Source organism: Macaca thibetana, chromosome 7 (assembly GCF_024542745.1).
Source record: "Macaca thibetana thibetana isolate TM-01 chromosome 7, ASM2454274v1, whole genome shotgun sequence".
NCBI lineage: Eukaryota > Metazoa > Chordata > Mammalia > Primates > Cercopithecidae > Macaca > Macaca thibetana.
The window spans coordinates 83,936,444-83,956,713 of NC_065584.1; the positions used below are offsets into that span (position 1 = coordinate 83,936,444).

At 40.2% G+C, this 20,270-nt stretch overlaps 1 long non-coding RNA gene across 4 annotated transcripts in view; it reads left to right on the forward strand.

Moving 5' to 3' along the window:
• Window positions 1-18,962, forward strand: part of LOC126958831 (uncharacterized) — a 32,261-nt gene extending 13,299 nt beyond the window's left edge. Inside the window, exons 3-4 of one of the 4 annotated variants that reach the window (XR_007727312.1) lie at window positions 250-1,085; window positions 18,395-18,962. This is a non-coding gene — a long non-coding RNA (uncharacterized LOC126958831). Of the gene's footprint in view, window positions 1-249; window positions 6,019-18,394 lie in introns of those variants that run through there. The other 3 variants (XR_007727311.1, XR_007727310.1, XR_007727309.1) reach the window with 3 other exon arrangements.
• The last annotated feature ends 1,308 nt before the right edge of the window (window positions 18,963-20,270 follow it).

Below are 20,270 nucleotides of genomic sequence, written 5' to 3' on the forward strand. Positions count from 1 at the left end.
AGCCAGATGTGGTGGCATGTTCCTGGGGTCCTAGCTACTCAGGAGGCTGAGGCAGGAGGATCACTTGAACTGGGAGGTGGGGGTTGCAGTGAGCCAAGATTGCCACTGCGCTCCACCTCCACCAGACCCAAGGTATTCTTTTTCACTCACATAGTCCTCCACCCCTCTTCCATACAGCCTCCGTTCTCAGCCACACACAAGATAATAACTGTCTTCCACTCACATACCACCCTATCTTAATCTTTCCAGGCAAGATTCAGTGGTCCTGGTCTCCTCAGTTTCAGCCTGTACTCTACTTACTGTAAGTATGACCATCTTGTGTCTCCAGGTTAGATAAGCAGAAACTCTCATTTCATCTGGAAAATTGGATGTATGGAAATATCCGGGGTTTGACAATTGCTCCCTCAAGACTACTCCAATGCAAAAGTGATTATTGTGTGTCTCACACCTTGCCTTTTACATAATGCCCATAGTAGAAGCCTCTTGCCATCTCTTTTGGGCATTGTCTCCCATACTTGATGATCTGGAGGTGTTATTGGGTTGAATTCCTTGGGCAGAACCAAGGAAATTCAAGTGACTCTCCATTATTCCCAGTTCTAATCTATTAATCTATTTCCCTTTCTTTCCACAGAGGCTGGGGGCCTATAATGTCAGTGAAACAGACCTGTTGGGCCTCAGCAAGACCCTTGCAGGGAGCTGGCACACCAAAGAACATTCGGGCAAACTGTCTGATACCAGGAATCATTGACATATGCTTCAGCACCATGGTGAGGACCACCATGTTTCTACCCCATGTGCCTTCCCCTTCCAGGCCATGCCCCACAGAGAGCTGGACTCTCTGGCCTGGACCTATGGACTTTTGCTCCGATATTCACAGCCTTTTGGGATCAGCAGCAGAATCAGAATCAGTTTTTTGTGAGAGGCCACCCCAACAGTTCTTTCACAAGGACATAGGCCTGCAAGATGCACAGCCTACGTGACATGATTCCATCTGTATGACTGGCACTGACTTTTTTACCTTTCCTGTAGCTCCTTGAGGACCTGGTCTTGGGGGATCACATGAAAAGTCTCTTGAGAGTACAGAGGTAAGTTGTGGAGAGGCCCTGTCCCCTGTGGAGCTGGATTAACATGACCCCAGAACCTTCATGATGAGCGAAAGATCACACACTATCCATCACAGGCTTACTCATTCCTGTTTCTGGGGTCTGACGGTCCTCTTGGGCCTGGAATGACCTCTGCAGGTCCCTGCAAAGCCCACATCTCTTCACTTAGAGCCCTTCGCTCATCCCCATAGGGGTCTTGACTTCACAGCATCCCATGGGAACCCAGGGCTCATGGGGAAGGTGTAATTAGTCTCAGCCCCACCTCCTTTTTCCATGCAGAGTGGGGTGGCCTGAGGACTGTGTGGGCTTGTGTCCTTCCTGTGCTATCCAGACACCAGCCACATCACTGGAGACAATATCATGGTGGCCAGCATTTCCCCTCACCTCTGAGGGTCAGGAGCTCTGAGCTTGGGCTTGTGTCTGGTGCAGGAGCTTCAGAGGGTCCTTGGGCCACCCCACTGCAACACTTTGTTAACAATGGTTCCATGCTCCAAATACACACATTGATTCAAAACTGTCACTGGCAGAAATAATAAAGAACATCAGAAATATGTCATATCACAAGAGGGCTTGTGGTATGAAGCTATCATTAAAATCAGATAAAGTGATGTCAGATTCACCAGAAACTAAATGGTGTTCTTGGGAGTCTTAAGGAAAGGCGCTAAACTCAGGCAGAGAGAGAGAGCTGGAAGGAAGGAAAGGAAAAAGGCATTTTGAGTATGCTGCTAGATGCTGTCATGTGGATTTTCTCCTAAACATCTCTGTGAGCCTGATGACTTGGAGCAATTTAAGGAAAATGCTTTGAGGGCACACAGCTAGGCCATGATCAGAAACAGAACCCAGTCTGTTGGTGCACCAGGAAGGGATCAGCATGGAACCTGTATTTGAGAGGAAAGATCAGCCGCTGCAGTTCTCATTCTTCTCTCAGATCCTTATCCTAAAAGTCTGGCTCTGGTCTACCTGCATTCACACAATTCAGCCTTCCACAGATAAGTGCCACGGCAGTAACTATCATCTCTCATACAATTTAAACCCTTGGTGCTTGAAAGTCAGGAACAGTGCTAGACCTTGAGTGCCCCACCCATGTCCCTTTGGCCCACACTGGGATCAAAGACATCTTTGGTGAATAATTCCCAGATACACGGAAGGCTCCCCACCTCAAGCCCTCGTATCTCTCTCCTGGAGAGAGGTAAGCCTGTATAATGGGGCACAAACCAACGTAATATGTAAGAACTAGAGACTTGCTCGCATCAGCCCTTCCTGAGAAATCCCCCGGAAGACAAGCTTTCGACAACCAAATTAACTAGGACATTGACATAAGGACTGATGGTGAATACTATAGTTCCTTATAGAACTAAAACAAATGAGTTTAAAAGGAAGGCAGTATGACATGCAATGGCTTTCTGCTCTGATGATATAGATACAGCAGAACTATAAAAAAAACTAAATATTGGCCAGGTGTGGTGGCTCAGGCCTATAATTCTAACACTTTGGAAGGCTGAGGCAAGAGAATTGCTTGAGGTAAGGAGTTTGAAACAAGCCTGGCTAACGTGGTGAAACCCTGTCTCTACTAAAAATACAAACACTTAGCCAGGTATGGTGGTGTGTGCCTGTAGTCCCACCCAGCTACTGGGGAGGCAGAGGCATGAGAATCCCTTGAGCCTGGGAGGCAGAGGTTGCAGCAAGCTGAGATCGTGCCACTGCACTCCAGCCTGGGCAACAGAGTGAGACTCTGCCTCCAAAACAAAACAAAACAAAACAATAAAACTTAACATAGTTACTGTATTAGTCTGTTCTTAGGCTGCTAATAAAGACATACCTGAGACTGGGTAATTTATAAAGAAAAAAAGATTTAATTGACTCACAGTTCCACATAGCTGGGGAGGCCTTACAGTCATGGCAGAAGGCAAAGGAGGAGCAAAGTCACACCTTCAATGGTGGCAGGCAAGAGAGCTTGTGCAGAGGAACTCCCATTTATCAAATGATCGGATCTCGTGAGACTTATTCACTACCATGAGAACAGTAGGGGGAAAACCACGCCCATGATTCAATTATTTCCACCTGGACCACCCTTGACATGTGGGGATTATTAAAAATCAAGGTGAGATTCGGGTGGGGACACAGCCAGACCATATCAGTTACTTATAGAACCAAAACTAAATGAGAGTTATAAGAGAGGGAGTATGGAATGTAATGGCTACATGATTTGATAATGTAGGTATAGTACAACTATAAAAATGAAGGGGAGGTTGGAGATGGCACTTGCAAAGGAAAATTTTAGCTATTTTCAAAAATAGTGGTAATAGAATAGTTTTGTATTCCTCAGGCCTTTGTGTGGTTTCAAATTTGACTTGGGAGTATCATTAAACCCATGATAAATTATTTCTTAGCTCTGTCCAAAGAAAAAGCCTAGATACACCAACCAACCCAAAGCACTTGCACCCCTGGCATTCACATTATGGTCTTAGAATATCGTTTCCCACCAAAAGACCCCAAGGCTTCTTAGAGACGTGCCTGATTCCAGGTCAGGGGCAGGAAATGAGCAAGATGAGTAAAGAACTGTGATCTTTCATTGTCTCAGCTGACGTCACTCTTCTGCTCAGCTGCTCTGTTTCTCTGAGCACCATAGTCTATTAGCTATTGTCATAAATCCCTGTGGGTCAGAGTCCCCTGGCTACCATTCTAGTTTTGCTGCTTAATAGAACAATGAGAACTGATCAGCCTTTCCTGTTTTAGATTTTTTCATTATACTGACAAAAGGGACATGAGCTCCACAGACGCCTTCCTCCTTGTCATTCTTTGCTTACAAAAAAGACTCTTGAGCTTCTCTGTGATGTCAGTCTCCCTTTTCTAGTTGATTTCTCATTCTTTTAGTAAAGGGAGTATCCTCTGTAGCATAGTCAACTTACACATTATCTGGTCTTTTAAATAAATCCATTCCCACATGCCTACTCTGTGGTTCAGCATTTGGGGATAGGTGTTCCCTGAGATTTTGTTTGACTATGTAATTCATGTTTCCTGTTTCAGGTCTTGTCTTCACACACTCTTGTCCTGAGCCTTAATTCTCCTCTTTTTTCACCATACCACCTATCTCATTTATCCATTTTCTTCTATATTCTCTCATGGCTTGTGGTTCTCTACAGGGGTCAAAGCCAACCACAATGGAATGGCAGTAAGTTGTATCTTGCAGCTCCTTCCAGATGATGATACTTCCTGGCCCAGCTGAGGTTGCGAGACAGTGAGGGTTTGTGTTAACCATCTGAGAGTGGGTGGAGTCTGGTGGACTCTGGAATTGGGTTTTGAGAGAGGAAGCATCAATTCTGTCACACTGAATACTGGAAGTGTAAAAAATTTAGAAGGGGAGAAAAAAAGCAGGAGTCATGCCTCAATTTGGTGTATAGCTTAATATTTAAGAACATGGGCTTTGGAATTGGTGGACTGGTTTCAAATCTTCTCTCTATTGCTTACTATGTGAGTGACTTTGGTAAAGTTAAAGTCTCAATTTTTTCCTCATCTATAAAAGTGATGAGTAAATAATATGTGTATGATGGTTAAATGACATATTAAGCATTAGGTAAATTTACCTTTATTAGTAATAATTGTATGAAGAATCTAGTAAAGGTCTTGATGATCTATCCTCAGTGGCTCCAGAATTTGCAATCAGGACTAGTTTGGGAGCTGCACACTGCCTTGCTGTAGGCGAGTGGTAGTGGAGGGGCCTAAAACTATATTTCTAAGACGCTTTACAAAAATTGAGAAAATAAATAAAATGACTCTGGGAGATGTTTCCTGTCTGATGACCAAAAGTGATGAGAGGGAACTGGGATTGCTTAGCAGAGAGAAGGCCAGGCAAAACTGGGACAGGTGAAGGTAACATAACCTGTTTCATGGTTTGAAGGGCTGTCATAGGGAAGAGAAAATTGACTTGCTCAATAATGCTCAATGGTGGCCGGGTGTGGTGGATCACACCTGTAATCCCAGCACTTTGGGAGGCTGAGGCAGGTGGATCACGAGGTCAGGAGTTCGAGACCAGCTTGACCAACATAGTGAAACCTTGTCTCTACTAAAAATACAAAAATTAGTTGGGTGTGGTGGCACGCACCTGTAATGCCAGCTACTTAGAAGGCTGTGGCAGGAAAATTACTTGAACCCCAGAGGTGAGGTTGCAGTGAGCTGAGATCACACCACTACATTCCAACCTGGGTGACAGAGACTCTGTCTCAAAAAATAATAATAATAACAATAATAATAATAATGCTCAATGATGTAAGTAAAAGGGATGCATCTAATACCAATGGGAAGAAGCTGTATATAGAGAAAGGTTTCTGCTCCTATTAAAAAGATGTTTTCAAATCCCCAAAGAGAAAATATAGCCATGGGTAATGGGAATTTCCCATGTCACTAGAACTTTTCAAGAGAGGATGGAAGGTCTACTTTGCTGTAAGGTTGCAGAGGGAATGAACCTCTGACAGGTTTTAAGTAGATAATCTAAAGACAGTTCCACACCAGAAAGTCTCTGATTCTTTATTGAGGTATCTTGTTTTTAAAGGAATATAAAGATAAACTTGTGGGAATGGGTCAGAGCAATCTCAAGGATCAGATGAGAGTAAGAGCCAGAACGTTGAAGTGATTTGAACTGGATGAAATGAACCAATAAGGCTTTTAAGCAGTATTATGCCCACAGAAAAGTATGAACCCATATATTTATAACCCGCCAAATTTGTGCATATGCTGTATTCCTGAAATAAACTCCTCTTTTCTATCAGGGGAACCTGCCCCTGATAATTCAATGTTATTTCGTGTAGGTTCTTTTCTATTTCCCTAAGTGTTGGCGAGTCTGAGAAATAAAGGGAAAGAGTACAAAAGAGAGAAATTTTAAAACTGGGCATCTGGGGAAGACATCACATGTCGGCAGGTTCTGTGATGCCCCCCAAGCCGCCAAACCAGCAAGTTTTTGTTAGTGATTTTCAAAAGGGGAGGGAGTGTGTGAATAGGGTATGGGTCACAGAGATCACATGCTTCACAAGGTAATAAAATATCATAAGGCAAATGGAGGCAGGGTGAGATCACAGGACAAGAGTGAAATTAAAAATGCTAATGAAGTTTCATGTCCCACCGGGCACACATTGTCATTGATAACATCTTATCAGGAGACAGGGTTTGAGAGCAGACAACCGGTCTGACCAATATTTATTAGGCAGGAATTTCCTCATCCTAATAGGCCTGGGAGCGCTATGGGATACCAGGGCTTATTTCATCCCTTATCTGCAACTCTATAAGACAGACATTCCCAGAGTGGCCATTCAGAGACCTCCCCCCAGGAATGCATTCTCTTTCTCAGGGCAGTTCCTTGCTGAGAAAAAGAATTCAGTGATAGTTCTCCTATTCACTTTTGAAAGAAGAGAAATATGGCTCTGTTCTGCCTGGCTATCAGGCAGCCAGACCTAATGGTTATCTCCCTTGTTCCCTGAACATTGCTGTTATCCTGTTCTTTTTTCAAGGTGCCCAGATTTCATATTGTTTAAACATACATGCTTTGAGAACAATTTGTGCAGTTAACGCAATCATCACAGGGTCCTGAGGCGACATACATCCTCAGTTTACAAAGATGATGGGATTAAGAGATTAAAGTAAAGACAGGCATAGGAAATCACAAGAGTATTGATTGGGAAGTGATAAGTGTCCATGAAATCTTCACAATTTATGTTCGGAGATTGCAGTAAAGACAGGTGTAATAAATTATAAAAGTATTAATTTGGGGAGCTAATAAATGCCCATGAAATATTCACAATTTATGTTCTTCTGCCATGGCTTCAGCTGGTCCCTCTCTTTGGGGTCCCTGACTTCCCGCAACCCTTTTCTTAGTTGACTCCTAAATAATAGCTCCCAAATGACTCTTCAGGAATGAAACTTCTTTAGAGCAAAATCATCCAAAATGGAAAGGAAATCTTCAAAAGACTAGAAACATTACTTTTGGCTGAACATGATGGCTCACACCTGTAATCCCAGCACTTTGGGAGGCTGAGGTGGGTGGATCATGAAGTCAGGAGTTCAAGACCAGCCTAGCCAAGATGGTGAAAACCCATCTCTACTAAAAATACAAAAAACAAAAACAAACAAACAAAAACACTAGCCGGGCATGGTGGGGCTCCTGTAGTCCCAGCTACTTAGGAGGCTGAGGCAGAGAATTGCTAGAACCCTGGAGGCAGAGGTTGTAGTGAGCTAAGATGGTGCCACTGCACTCCAGCATGGGCAACAGAGTGAGACTCCATCTCAAAAAAAAAAAAAAAAAGAAAGAAATTAGCCAGGCATGACAGCATATGCCTATAGTCCCAGCTACTCAAGGGGCTGTGGTGGGAGGATGACTTGAGCCTGGGAAGTTGAAGTAAGCTACAGTAAGCTGTGGTTTCACTACTGCACTCCAGCCTGGACAACAGAGCAAGACCCTGCCTCAAAAAGGAAAGAAAGGAAAGAAAAGGAAAGAAAGGAAAGGAAAGGAAAGGAAAGGAAAGGAAAGGAAAGGAAAGGAAAGGAAAGGAAAGGAAAGGAAAACATTGCTCTGTCAAGCATGACAGAACCAAACAACAGTCAACCAAAGTCCTAGTATGTGTACAGACATACATCAGAGATACAGTAGGTTCAGTTCCAGACCACCACAATAAAGCAAGTATTACAATAAAGCAAGTCACAGGAACTTTTTGGTTCCCTAGTGCTTACAGAAGTTGTGTTTACACTATACTGTATCATAAGTGTGCAGTACCACTATGTCTAAGAAACAATGTGCATACCTGAATTTAAAAATACTTCACTGCTAAAAAATGCTAACAATCAGCTGAACATTCATCAAGTCACACTCTTTCTGCTGGTACGGGGTCTTGCCTCAAAGTTGATGGCAGCTGACCGATCAGAGTGGTAGTTGCTAAATGTTAGGGTAGCTGTGGCAATTTCTTCCACTAAGACAACAGTGCAGTTTGTTGCATTGATTGACTCTTTCTTTCACAAAACATTCCTCTGTAGCATGCAATGCTGTTTGATAGCATTTTACTCACAGCAGAACTTCTTTCAAAATTGGAGTCAATGCTCTCAAACCCTACTGTTGCTGAATCAGCTAAGCTTATGTAATATTCTAAATCCTTTGTTGTCATTTCAGCAAAGTTCACAGCATCTTCACCAGGAGTAGATTCCATCTCAAGAAACTGCTTTCTTTGCTCTTTCATAGAAAGCAACTTCTCATTTGTTCAAGTTTTATCAGGAGATTGCAACAATTCAGACACATCTTCAGACTTCACTTCTAATTCTAGTTCTCTTGCTTTTTCCACCACATCAGCTATTACTTGCCTTCCTTCACTGAAGTCTTTAACCCTTCAAAGTAATCCATGAGGGCTGGGAATCAATGTCTTCCAAACTCCTGTTAATGTTGATATTTTGACCTCCTCCTATGATCACACTTATTCTTAATGACATCCACAATGGTTAATCTTTTCCCGAAGATTTTCAATTAACTTTGCCTAGATCTGTTAGAGGCATCACAGTTTACGGCAGCTATAGCCTTACAAAATATATTTCTTAAGTAATAAGACTTGAAAGTCAGGCCAGGCGTGGTGGTTCACGCCTGTAATCCCAGCACTTTGGAGACTGAGATGGGTGGATCACTTGAGGTCAAGAATTCGAGACCAACCTGGCCAACATGGTGAAAACCCATCTCTACTAAAAATACAAAAAATTAGCCAGGTGTGGTGGTGCACATCTGTGATTCCAGCTACTCAGGTGGCTGAAGTGGGAGAATTGCTTGAACCCAGGAGGCAGAGGTTGCAGTGAGCGGAGATTGCACCACTGCACTCCAGCCTGGGAGACAGAGTGAGACTCAGTCTCAAAAAAAAAAAAAGAGACTTGAAAGTCAAAATTACTCCTAATCCATGGGCCACAGAATGGATGTTGTGTTAGCAGGCATGAAAACATTACTCTCCATGTACATGTCTATCAGAGATCTTGGGTGACCCGCTGCATTGTCAATGAGCAGTCATATTTCTTTTTTTTTTGGCATGTGAAGAAAAGCATGTAAAATTCCATTTTATTTGCTTTCAATAATATCAACATGAATGATAACAAAAGATGCTGTATTTCTAATATGGCAATGGCCTACAGATAATTAGCTTAGAGGAGGGGATGGGCAATGGAGATCCCCGTGTATTGGGTTATTTCTTTTTATATATATATATATATAAAAAAAGAAATCCTGAGTGAGCAAGGACCTAATTATCTTCAATTAAAGAGAATTATGGCACCTAAGAGAGGTGAGGAAGCTTCAGTGGAAAAGTTCGAAGCTAGCAGAAGTTGGTCCATGAGGTTTAAGGAAAGAAGCCATCTCCAGAACACAAAAGTACAAGATGAAGTAGAAAGTGCTGATGTAGAAGCTGCAGCAAGTTATCCAGAAGATCTAGCTAAGATCATTAATGAAGGTGGTTACACCTTCATATATATATACACTTTAAGCTCTAGGGTATATGTGCACAATGTGCAGGCTCATTACATAGGTATACATGTGCCATGCTGGCCTGCTACACCCATCAACCCGTCATTTACATTAGGTATTTCTCCCAATGCTATCCCTCCCCCCACCCCCCATTCCATGACAGGCCCTGGTGTGTGATGTTCCCCACCCTGTAACCAAGTGTTCTCATTGTTCGATCCCCACCTATGAGTGAGAACATGCGGTGTTTGGTTTTCTGTCCTTGTGATAGTTAATGAGCAGTCATATTTCAAAAGGAAACTTTTTTTTCTGAGGAGTAGGTCTCAATAGTGGACATAAAATATTCAGTAAACCATGCTGTAAACAGATGTGTTGTCATGCAGGCTTTGTTTTTCCTTTTATGTAAGGCACAGGCATAATACTTGTGGAACTTAGGATTTTTGGAATTGTAAATGAGCACTGGCTTCAACTTAAAGTCACTAGCTGCATTAGCTCCTAATTAGAAAGCCAGCCTGTCCTTCAAATCTTTGAAGCCAGGCACTCACTTCTGTCTAGCTATGAAAGTCCTAGATGACATTTTCTTCCAATAGAAGGCTGTTTTGTCTACATTGAAAATCTTATGTTTGGTGTAACCACCTTCATTAATGATCTTAGCTAGATCTTCTGGATAACTTGCTGCAGCTTCTACATCAGCACTTTCTACTTCATCTTGTACTTTTGTGTTCTGGAGATGGCTTCTTTCCTTAAACCTCATGGACCAACTTCTGCTAGCTTCGAACTTTTCCACTGAAGCTTCCTCACCTCTCTTAGGTGCCATAATTCTCTTTAATTGAAGATAATTAGGTCCTTGCTCACTCAGGATTAGGCTTTGTCTTAAGAGAATGTTGTGGCTGGTTTGATCTTCTATTCAGACCACTAGAACTTTCTCCATATCAGCAATAAGGCTGTTTTGCTTTCTTATCATTCCTGTGTTCACTGAAATAGCACTTTTAATTTCCTTCAATAACTTCTCCTTTGCATTCACGACTTGGCTAACTGTTTGATGGAAGGCCTAGCTTTTAGTCTATCTTGGCTTTCAATGTACCTTCCTTACTAAGCTTAATCGTGTCCAGCTTTTGATTTAAAGTGAGAGATGTGTGACTCTTCCTTTCACTTGAACACTGAGAGGTCATTGCAGGGCTATTAGTTGGCTTAATTTTAATATCGTAATGTCTCAGAGAATAGGGAGGTCTGAAGAGAGGGAGAGACAAGGCTGTTCAGTGGAGCAGTCAAGATATATAGCATGTATAGATTAAGTTCACCATTTTATATGGGCTCAGTTTGTGGTACTGCAAAACAATTGCAATAGTAACATCACAGATCACCATAATGAATATAATAATAATAATGAAAAAGTTTGAAATATTGTGAGAATCACCAAAATGTGGTGCAAAGACACGAAATGAGCACATGCTCTTGGGAAAATGGTGCCAATAGATTTGCTTGATGCAAGTTTGCCACAAACCTTCAATTTGTAAAAAAATGCAGTATCTGCAAAGTGCAATAAAGTGAAGAATAACAGAATGAGATTTGCAGGTACTTTAATGATGAATAAATGTCATTATACATTTGTAAACAGCCATAGAACATACAACACCAAGAATGAACTCTAATGCAAACTATGGACTTTGGGTAATTAAGATTTGTCAATGTAGGATCATCAATTATAACAACTGTATTTCTTTGATGGGGAATGTTGATAATAGGGGAAGCTATGCAGGTACAGGGACTGTGGATATATGGAAAATCTCTGTATCTTTCTCCTAATTTTGCTGTAAACCTGAAACTGCTCTAAAAAAGCTTTTTAAAATGCATGGAACACATTTTCTAAAAAGTTAATTGAAATCCACAACATTAGTTTTATGACCCACTAATGATTGAGACCTGCAATTTGAAAAACAGTCCTCCATAGCTACTTTAAACAATGGTAGTGGAAACTGGGCATGGTGGCTAGTGCCTATAATCCCAGAACTTTGGGAGGCCTTGGCAGAATTGCTTGAGTCCAGAAGCAGGATGGTGAAAACCCATCTCTACAGAAAATTAAAAAATTAGCCACGTATGATGGCACATGACTGTAGTCCCAGCTACTCAGGAGGCTGGAGTGGTCAAGGCTGCAGTGAACCATGGTCACACTACTGCACTCCAGCCTGGGCAACAGAGTGAGACCCTGTTTTAAAAAAAACTGGTAGTGGAGAAACTGCTTAATATACTTAACATATAAGTTATACCTGGGAATATTTTAAAGTTTTTAAAATATTAAATTATCAAAAAGTGATATGATGTAGGGTGGGTGAAAGAAAGGGAGATCAGATTCATAACCTTTAGGGTTAGAGGGCTCCAGACCTGAGGATTCAAATTTGGGAAGGGGAAGAAAAATGCGCATAGAAGACAAAAGGTATAGATAGGAAATAGATCGAAACACTAATAACTTCATTTGACAAATTCTGCTGAAAACGGAAGAGTATGATCCTCAGTCAGGGGACCTAAAAATGTTTAATTCCCAGATGGCAGTATCACCAGCACATGGTGAACAATATGTTCTTTTAAAAGTAATTTCATTGCTTTTATTTTTAATGACAAAGTAAGACATAAATACATTCTCATCGTAGAAATTAAAATTATACAGAAAAAGTCCTTTTTGACTCTGTTACTTCTCCTTAATTGCAGTGACCTTTCAAGAACAATTTTAACTTTGAGTATACTTCCAGACCTTTCCTAATACATTTTCATTGAGCTAGAAATCAAATGTGCATGAACACATAGAAATATATCAAAAACTTAACTGGTATTATAATGGGTGTTTTGTTCTGTAACTTGATTTTTGCATAACAATACATCACAGAGATTTTTCTATATTAGTGGATATAGATTTATCTCATTCTTTATAATGTACTCATAGTACTGATATATTTGGATTTAGATGTCTCACATTGTAAATTTTTTTGTGTGCTCCTGCTGTGTTTTGCTTCTGTTTCTCCTTTCTTGTCTTCTTTTGAGTTATTTGAATATTTTAAAAATATTGCATTTATCAATCATGATTTTCATTATATTTCTTTGTATACTTTTCTTGGTGGTTGCTGTAGAGATTAAAAAATATATAGTTTTTCACTATCTATTTACAGTTATTTTATCACCTTAATTGGAATATAGAAAACTTAACACCTTATAGGACCCCTTACCCTCTCTAATATATGCTATAGTTGTCATGTATTACTTGGTAAATCCCCATCTCTACAAAAAATATGAAAATTAACCAGGCATGGTGATGCATGACTGTAGTCCCAGCTACTCAGGATGCTGATGTGGGAGGATCACCTGGGCCTGGGGAGGTTGAAGCTGCAGTGGGCCATTATCATACCACTGCACTCCAGCCTGGGTAACAGAGTGAGACCTTGTTTCAAAAAAATTATAGTGGAGAAATTGCTTAATATACTTAACATGTAAGTTATATTTGGGAATATTTAAAAGTTTTTAAAATATTAAATTATTAAAAAGTGGTATAACTTAGGGTGGGTGAAAGAAAAGGAGATGAGGTTCATAACCTTTAGGGTAGAAGGCTCCAGACCTGACTATTTAAATTTGGGAAGGGGAAGAAAAATGGGCAAGAAGACATCCATTGAAAATCCTATCAGATAGTGTTATGACTTATGCTTTCAACCATCAAACATATTTTTAAAAATGCAAGAGAATAATAGTCTATTATATTTAACCAGTATAAATCATTTCTGTAGCCCTTACTTCATTCCTGATGTTCAAAGTCTCTTTCTTGTATCATTTCTCTTCTGCCTGAAGGAATTCCTTTAGCAAATCTGTTGGAAAGGATACGCTGGCTCTGAATTCTCTTAGTTTTCCTTTATCTGAGAAAGTTTATTTTACCTTCAATCCTGAGGGACACTTTCACTGAGTCTAGAATTCTGGGTTGACAGGTCTTTTCTTTCAGAATTTTAAAAAATGCCATGTAACTTCCTTGTGGCTCCACAGTTTCTGATGAGAAATCTATAGTCATTTGAGTTGTCCCCTCTCGGTAATATGCTGTTCTCTTCTGGCAGCTTTTGAGATTTTTTGTCTTCAGATTACAGCAATTGGCTTATGATATGCCTGAATGTAGCTTGCTTTGTTTGTTTGTTTTTCTATTGAGGATTCTCTTACTTTCTTGAATTTGTAGGTTTATGTCTTTCGTCAAATTTGGGAAGTTATTAGCCATTCTTTCTTTTTTTTCTTTTCTTTTCTTTCTTTCTTTCTTTCTTTTTTTTTTTTTTTTTTTTGAAGTCCCATCTCCTTCTGGGACTATCTTCAAATTCAATTACCAATTTGCTATTGAGTCTATCCAGTGAGGTGTTTCTTGTTTATTTGTTTGTTTGTTTTGTTTTGTTTTTTCATGAGACAGGGTCTCACTCTGTCACCCAGGCTGGAGTGCAGTGGCACAATAATAGCTCACTGCAGCCTCAACCTCCTGGTCTCAAGTGATCGTCCTACTTCCACCTCAGCCTCTTGAGTAGATGGAACTACAGACATGTACCACCATACCTGGCTAATTTTTTTAAAATCAGTTATCACAGGTTTTAGTTCTAAAAGTTCCATTTGATTAATTTGTTTGAACTGTTGGACAGTATTCATTATATAAATATACCACAATTTATTTACCCATTTGCCTATTGATAGACAAATGCTTTTAACTCTTCTTTATTATAAACAATATTATAATGAACATGTTTCTTCATACATATGAATGAAGATCTCTTTAGGGTGTATGCCTCTAAATGAAATTGACAGTTCATAGGACATACCACATCCAGTTATGCCACCCCTTCCTAGATTCTTTCAGTTGTACCATCTCCAAGCCTAGGCCTCTTGCTCAATGAAGAGTTCCATCTGCTGCCTCCTTACCATACCAGACTGGGTGGATATACATCAGCTGCATGGAGGGTATTTGCCAGTGCATGAGTAAATGAACTGCAGCTGGGCAGTGGCTTCTCCAGTAGCAGTTGGGCAGTTGGACTATGCCTCCTCTATGTACTCTGAGGAGCAGCTTCAACTCTTTCTGCACCAGGGTCTATAGCTCAGCCTATGTTCTAGTCAAGGCCAGGAGATTCTCTACGTTGAACTTCAGCTCTGACTCCTCATTTCTGCCTTCTGACCCTCTGCCTGTATCTTGCAGAATCTGGCTAAACATGGTCCTGGCTTTGTTCTCTACTTTTGGACCTACATTAAGGGCTATACTTCTATGCCACTGCCCAGAAGAGCCAAGTAATACAATTCTTAAGTGTGGGTGTGGAAGAATTAATGCCCTGTGGGGCAATCTTTGACCAATCAGAAAAATATAGAAATATAATGTGAGCCACACATACAATTTTAAATTTTCTAGTAGCTATGTTTCAAAAATGGAAAAAAATAGCTGAAATTAATTTAAAGAATATGTTTTATTTAGCCCAATTTATCTAAAATATTGTTTCAACATACAGTCAACATAAAAATTGTTAAGGAGATATTTTATTTTATTTTTTGAGACTGTGTGTTGCTCTGTCACCCAGGCTGGATTACAGTGGCATGATCACAGCTCATTGCAGCCTTTACCTCCTGGGCTCAGGCATCTGCTCACCTCAGCCTCCCAGGTAGCTGGGACTACTGGTGCATGCCATTGTTCCTGACTAATTTTTTTGTATTTTTTTTTGTTTGTTTGTTCGTAGAGACAGGGTTTTGCCATGTTTTCCAGGCTGGTCTCAAACTCCTGGCCTAAGTGAGCCACCCACCTTAACCTCTCAAAGTGCTGGGATTACAAGTGTGAGCCACTGCACCTGGGCCTTTTTATTTTTTTCCCTGAAGGCTTTGAAATCCAATATGTATTTTGTACTGACAGCACATCTCAATTCAAATGCTAAATTTCATCAGAAATACTTCGTATATATTTAGATTTCCTAACATTTATAGCTGAAAAAAATAGATTCACAGGTCCAAGCTGTTTCAACACAAAAGTTTTCCCATAACTGAACTGGGTATCAATTTTAAATTAAAATTAAATTTCATTAAAATTTAAAATATAGTTTCTTTATCACATTGTCCACATTTCAAGTTTTCAGTAGTCACATATGGCAAGTGGCTACTGTATTGGACAGTACAGTTTTAGACAGAGTCCTAATTTCTGCCTGTTTGGAAGGGAGTTTGGAGCTTCCATATGAGTGTGTTTTTTTACATTAAGAGGCAAATCTTCACTAATGGGAGAACATAATATAATAATAATTTGGAATACTGTATTAGTCTGCTAGGGCTGCTATAACAAACACCACAGACTGGGTGGCCTAATCAACAGAACTTTAACTCCTTACAGTTCTGGAGGCTAGAAGTCTGAGATCAAAGTACTGGCAGGTTTGGTTTCACTGTGAGGCCTCTCTCCTTGGTCTTTTCCTCTATGCATGTCTGTATCCTAATCCCTTTTTATAAAGACATGAGTCATTGAACTAGGGCCCTCTCCAATGACCTCCTTTAATCTCAATTACCTCTTAAAGACACTGTCTCCAAATACAGCCGCATTCTGAGGTATTGAGGGTTAGGACTTCAACATATCAATCTTGTGGGGACACAACTCAGCTCCTAACAAAGATTAACCTGGATGTTCTTTTCTTCCATCTTTGATTACCCCCATTCTGGACATGAGACAAGATGCTGCCAATTCCCTCAGTGTATCAGTTGTCTATTTCTGTGTAACAAGTTACTCCAGAACATAGTAGCTTAAAACAACAAATATTTATTAGTTTACAGTTTCTGTGGGTAAGCTCATCTGGGTAGTGACGGCTCAGAGTCTCTCACGTTGTTACTCTCAGGGTGTCAGCTGGGGTGGACATAGGTTGGAGCATCTGCTTCTAGGATGGCTCACTCACATGGTTGTTGGCAGTAGGCTTCGGTTCCTCATTACATGGGCCTTACCATAGGCTGCTTAAGTGACCTCACATTATGGCCTCCAGCCTGCCTGTGCATGAATGATCTAAAAGAGAGTGAGCAGGAAGTTGCAATACCTTTTATGACCTACTTTCCTGCTATGGTTTGAAAGTGTGTTTCAAAATTCACATGTTAGAAACTTAATCCCCAATGCAATAGTGTTGGTAGGTGGGGCCTTTTAGGAGGAATTGGGTCATGAAGTCCACACCCTCATGAAGGAATTAATGCTGCTATAAAAAGGGCTTGTGGAAATGGGTTCTGTCTCTTCCACACTTCTGCTGTGTGAGGAATAACACTACATCCTCCAGAGAGGTGTTCAAGGTGCCATCTTTGAAGCAGAGACCAGGCTCTTACCAGACACCAAATCTGCCAGTGCCTTGATCTTCCAGGCCTCCAGAGCTGTGAGAAATAAATTTCTGTTCTTTATAAATTACCCAGTCTCAGGTATTCTGTTATAGCAGAATGAAACAGACTATAACATCTCCCAAGTACATAGTGTCACTTCCACTCTATTCTAGTCATTAGAAGCAAGGTACTAAGTTCAGTCCATACTCAAAGGGAGATAAATTTCGTTCTACCACTTGAAGGGAGGGATGTCAATTAAATTATGAACATATTTTAAAACCACCACACCCTGTAAGAGAGTGGTTGAGATAATTCAGTGAATAAAGTATCATATTTTTAACCTCTAAATTCAAGAGGTATGGTCCAGGCCTTGGATACACACACAAAAAGAAACCAGAAAAAAAAAAAAAACAAGACAATAACAGACTAGAAAATTCTTATGAGCTGGGAAGAGAGAAGAATTTGGGGTGGAGATGTAGAGTGGCAGTGGTGTAAGTGCCCTGTTCCTGCTTAGTCTAGAGCTGGGGTAACTAATGACCAGATATAATTCCCCTTAATGTTTAGGGCCTGAGCAAGAGAACTCAGGCTATCCTTCCAAGCAGCAAACAACAGGAGTAGTCTCTAGGCTATTAGGGCGTAGCAGTCCTGCAGACAAAAGTGTTTTGCGTGTGGGGTAAAGGAAGTCCAGAGACAGTCCTCTGCTTTCCAAGGCCCTGGGACAGGGTGGGGACTGGTAAGGAAGAATGTTGAAAGTTCCATGGGCCTGAAGTATGTCACAGAAATTGAGATAGCAGAGACTGCAGTTTTTCAAGGAATGTCCTGGTTTGGACAAGAAAGTAAATAGAAACTTTTGGAATGGATGATTCTTGCTGAGGATTGAAGGGTAGGAATATTTAAAATGATCATTGACATCAAATTGTTTTCCAAAAATACTGTATAAATAGGTAGTCCATAGCTGCCATGTTTTTCCAACATTTGTAATAACAATGTTTTAAAGTTTTGTCACTCCAATTAGTGAAAAAAAAAACATAAATTAGTTTTAATTTTATTCTTCATAGTTACTAGAAGTTTGAGGATCTTTTATGTTTTTATTTACTGTTTTGGTTTCCTCTTCTGTGAATTGCCTGCTCCTCTCTTTTGGCCATATTTCTATACTGTCTTTTCTTTACATTTGTGAGATCTATTTGTATATTTGAAAGTGAATCCTTCACTTGTTATTTGTTGCAAATGTGCTATCATGGACTGCCACTTGTCCTTTAGGCTTGTTTACAGTATCCTTTGTTACACAGAAGTTTTAAATTTTAATATTACCAAATATATTGATCTTTTCCTTTGCAGTTTTAGTTTTTATATCTTGTTTAGGAAGTTCACCCATCGCCAAATCACAGAGATACATTTCTACATACTTTTCTAATCATTTAAAAGTTATATTTGCTTTCAGTGATCTAAAATCTATTTTTCTGGTTATATAAGGTTGTGATCTAATTTTATTTTTTTCCAAAAGGTGTTCCAGTTTTCCCAGCCTTTCTTCTGAATAGTTGCTCCTTTCCTTACTGAGCTTGGATGCCTCCTCTACTGTCCACTGGGTCCCACATGAGTATGGATCCATGTCTGGGCCCTCTACTCCATTTCATGGTTTATTTCTCTTCTCCAGTGATGACATCACATTGTTTTGAATTCTAGAACCTTCAATACTTTTTGGCTAGCAGGGCAAGCAAACCTTTCTCACACACACATACCTGTGTTCTCTTTTAAAATTGTTTAAGCTTTTGAGTGCCTTGACTTTTCCTTTGCCAATTTAGAACAGTTTCCTGAAAATCCTGCTGAAGTTTCAGTTGGGATTGCATTGAATTTGTAGGCTAATTTGGGGGATAATTGACATCTTTACAGTGCTGTTTTCTCATCCAGAAACATAAACATTTGTTTACATTTGCCTTTTGTTCTGTATCTTTCAGTACAGATTTTAACTTTTCCTATGAAAAATTTGTGCATATTTCATTAGGTTTATTTCTAAATATTTGATATGTATTTATTGATGTTGTCTACTTGGTGTCTTTTTTTAAAAAAATGTGTTAGAATCTCCTCCTATGTTTATGTATTTGCTTTTATTTCCCTGTAATTCTATTTTTTAATTTATATATAAAACAGGATGTTTAAATTGAAGTTTCGATGAAGGCATAAGATATTATAAATGTGAAATTACAAAGCCAGGTCGTCATATACAAATATTTAAAGAAAATGTTTAAAAATCTGTTCCATGACTTAAAAAATCTCCCACCTAGTTTGAGAACATAAAAAAGGAATCAGGGTATGGAAAGGGACATACTCCATTTTGAAGAGATTTGTGAAGAGATTTCTTTGGAAAGGCATGATCCCTTGCTGTTAATACCCACCCCATCATGAGCCTTGGGAAGAAGGAGTTGCTGCATCTCAATATTCTTTAAACAATTACCCTTACTTTCCCCTAAAGGCCCAGCTTTCCAGCCTCCCATCCAATCCCCCCACCAAAGGGTTTTAAAAAAATTCAAGTAATGTATGTAGCAGACACCACAGGACCACACAGCTCAACTCCCAAAGCCTCATTCTGAGGCCAGGAATGGAGCAAAGGTAAACACATTTTGAATGTTATGTGACATCTGTTTTAGTTTGCGTCATAATTTCTTCACTATTGTATCAAAATAGTTCAGTGTATGTCAGGTTCTTCTTCTTCTTCTTCTGTTTTTTTGTTTTGTTTTGTTTTGTTTCTTTTTGGAGACAGGATCTCTCTCTGTCACCCAGGTTGGAGGACAGTGGCGTGATCTGGGCTCACTGCAGCCTTGACCTCCCAGGCTCAAGCAGTCCTCCTACCTCAGCCTCCCAAGAAGCTGGGACTACAGGCATGTGCCACCATGCCTAGCTAATTTTTGTATTAGGTTCTCCTTATAAAAGTGTGATGGTGAAGGTGCTAGAATATGTTATTGACTTGATTTAGGTCAAAATGGGCTTCTGACCAAATCATCAGAATACCAACTCACTGTACTTAGCTAGAAAGGCTGGAAGTTGGAAAGTTTATGATCCTTCTTAGGCAGACATAAAAGTGTAGAGTAATTGTCTTCCTTGCAGCATTGACAAACAGGGCCCCTTCCCTCTCATGCGGTTAGATTTGGAATTCCATGGTGACTTAATCACTGGGCTAGGGGAGAAGGGTTGTTGCCGGCAACAGGAACTTCAGGGAGGTTTGTGAGAAACAGTTAACAGTGAGAACCCAGGGTAATTCCTTCCCCTAAACAGCCTTTCTCCCAAAGTCTCCATCAGGCTGAGAAGCCTGGGATAGGTTTCCGAATGCTGGAGACAGGGAGTCCCCCAAACACTGAGAATCACTTGGTTACATTAGAGCCTGC